Genomic DNA, 3,324 nt, shown 5'->3' with positions numbered 1-3,324 from the left:
GGTGCTCGCCAACTTCCTAAGGGAAATCATCCTACGGGATGTGCAGAACACACCCGGAGTCCCTCAAGGGGGACCCTGGTGCTCGCCAACTTCCTCAGGGAAATCATCCTACGGGATGTGCAGAGCACATCCGGAGTCCCTCAAAGGGGACCCTGGTGCTCGCCAACTTCCTAAGGGAAATCATTCTATGGGGTGCTCGCCAACTTCCTAAGGGAAATCATTCTATGGGATGTGCAGAACACACCCGGAGTCTTTCAAGGGGGACCCTGGTGCTCGCCAACTTCCTAAGGGAAATCATTCTACGGGATGTGCAGAACACACCCAAAGTCTCTCAAGGGGGACCCGGTGCTCGCCAACTTCCTAAGGGGAATCATCCTACGGGATATGCAGTGCATGCTCGGAGTCCTTCAAAGGGGACTCTGGTACTCACAAATCTCTAAAGGAGGACGTGCAATCAAAACATAGGCTGGTTACTCAAGCAGTTCACAAGTCAAATATGCAAATTGAAGTTGGAAAATGTAATTGAAATTTCCATAACAAACAGACCAACCGGCCAAGTTCAACAAAAAGAAGATGGTCAAATAAGACCAGTTATTCTAAACAAAAAAGCAAACTACAAAAGCTGAAAAGAAACAAAAAAGAGTCTTCGTCTACCTGGAGACGCCAGCAGAAGACCTTTAAGCTGCAGCCTCTTCGGCATCCACCTGACTAGCTATGCCTTCAGCAACTCCTGAACCATGACATCTGCCATCATCTCGTCTACTGCTTCCACCTCTGCTTCATCCTCTCCAGTTACCTGCTCTTCAATTCCCCCTTCCATAGGGGGTGAGTCGGGGCAGAGCATCTCGATGTCTACATCGTCAATCGCATACAAGGAATCGCAAACTCTTTCCAACTTGGGAGTTCATAAAATTGGCAAGTCAAACACCTCCTCTACACGGGAGCCCAAGTCCACGAAGAAAGCCCAGTTACAGCTGGACAGCCCAACGGATAATCTACATCTCCTACATGCCACCACGCGCCATGCAGAAGCTGGGGGGCATTTGTGGGAACCTAATTAAATCAAACCCTAGGTCAAATAATTCCTACCATTTGGGGATTATTTGACCAAATTGGGAATTGATCAACCTAATTGGGAGTTACTCAATTTAATTGGGAATTATCCAATTAAATTGAACGTTACTTAATTAGGTTGAGATTTGATTTGGTTAATTACCACGATCCCCAATTAAATGAGGAGTTACCTAATTGAATCGGGATTTGATTTGATGCCTACCACAATTAGGGAATTGATTTACCCTAATAAATCAAATCCCTAATTAATCAAATCAATCCCAAAAAGGGGAGGAATAATTCCCTTCCATCTACGGAATTATTCCTCTGAAACCCTAGCCTCCGATACCATTATAAAAGCATAGCCACACACAAGGGTTGAGGTACGTGAGAATTACTACTAAAATCTCTACATAAAATTCCTCTCAAACCCTAGCCACCTCTTTTCTCTCCTTTTTACATAAGGCTCCGGCCGCCCAATTTATATTATAAACACATCCCGTACCCTATTTTAGTTATCGTTTCTTTACGAATCGATTGAACTGACTTAGGCATCGGAGGGCTTTTGGCCAACACCCCCCGGGTGTGGTCCTCTTATTTGTTCTATTTTGTAGGGAGAAAGAGGCAGCGAAGAAGAAAGGGGAATATTCTGAACCGAATATTGTCGTGGGAAAATTTGCTCCCGCAACAACCACACTACAGTGATTTAGAGATGGAGATGATGGGATCACCATTGGGAGTTAACCTTTATGTGGATTACCTTTCTTCTGCTTTTGATCCTATCATAGAGATGGTGAGACTAAGGCTGCACTAGAGCCAATTATGGTTGCAGATGAAGCCAAGGTGGAAGAAGGGCAAGTAGATCCTGATCCAACTTTCAAAACTCTAACCAAAGTAAGTTTCTTCTTGTCTTTCTCCATTTTTTTATTTCTAGACATGATAAAATATTGATTGTTCACTTCCTTTTCTCAGGAAGCTCTAATCTCTGAAGTTGTTACTCTCAACTACTGTCCAACTAGAGACATCACCTATGTGGTGTCAGATGGAGAGAAATGAGTAGAAGAATAGTAAGAAGAAAGTGATGAAAGCCTTGGTTCTGTAGCCAAGAAAAAGTGTGAAGAAGCTTCTGGAGTTAGAAAATTGTACAAAACTAGTGTCTACTCCAGTGGCAATAGCTACAGCAATAGAGACGTTGGCCAGCTAGGCCTAAAACCTTTTGATGTTGTGCATTGATAAGTCTATATTTTATATATATTTTATGCCTCCTTTGCTTATTTATTTATTAATTTCTTGGATTAAATTGGTTGTTTTTAATTGGTTTTGTGAGATTTGTGAAGGAATTGTGAAATAGGAGAAAGTGTGCTAAAAAAGGCAAGAAGATGAAGATCAATTAAAAAGAAGCCAAGTCATTCCTTTTGTTGCAAGGAATGTTGTCAAATTTCCTAGTTCAAGATGGTGCAAGTCTTATCAAGTCAAACAAGGAGAAATAAAGAAGACTTTATTTTAGAAGGAATCCTATTTTTATAACAATTGTAATTATTCCTTAGGTAGGATTTCTAGGAGTTTTATAAATAGGGAGTTTAGGTCATTGTTGAAAGGATCCATTACCCATCATCCATCCTCCATCATCTACCCTAAAATTCCTACACATTCATACTCATAGCCAAAACACTCAAAGGAGAGAGAGAGAGTTTTAGAGAGACAAAGAAGACAACCTGGAGCTAGACTTGCTATCGTGCAGAGATCAAATCTTCAATTGGTTACTTCTTTCCTATGATATTATTTATCATGGTTTTTATTAAAGTTGTCATGAACTAATTTCTTCTTGCTAGGGCTACGATGTAGCCTAGCCATGAATACTCAATTACTTTAGTCAATGTTAATTCCAAGTATTTTTCCATGTTGAGTATCTATTACCATGCTTAATGCTTTGAATGTTTGGCCAACATTTAATTGTTTTGATGCTAAATTGACGATAGGAATATCCAATTTGGGGTTGCTTCTTGTAATAGATGCCATGAGTTACATGATTAGACAGGGATGTTTGTCATGACTTATGTGGTTGTTTTGTAGGTTTTCCAAGGAATTTAATGGGTTCTTATTATCTTAATTCCATTACTAGGGATAGAGTGGGTTGGTAATAAGAATACTTTTGGTATAACCAGGGATGGAGTATCGAATAAAGTAGGGAAAATCAATTGTCAACATGGAGAATAATTAGGATTAACATGCTAAGGGAATTGGGTAGAATTGGCTATGGTGAAATCGGAA

This window comes from Prunus dulcis, chromosome 8 (assembly GCF_902201215.1).
Source record: "Prunus dulcis chromosome 8, ALMONDv2, whole genome shotgun sequence".
Classification (NCBI taxonomy): Eukaryota; Viridiplantae; Streptophyta; class Magnoliopsida; order Rosales; family Rosaceae; genus Prunus; species Prunus dulcis.
This window is presented reverse-complemented; position numbering follows the sequence as displayed.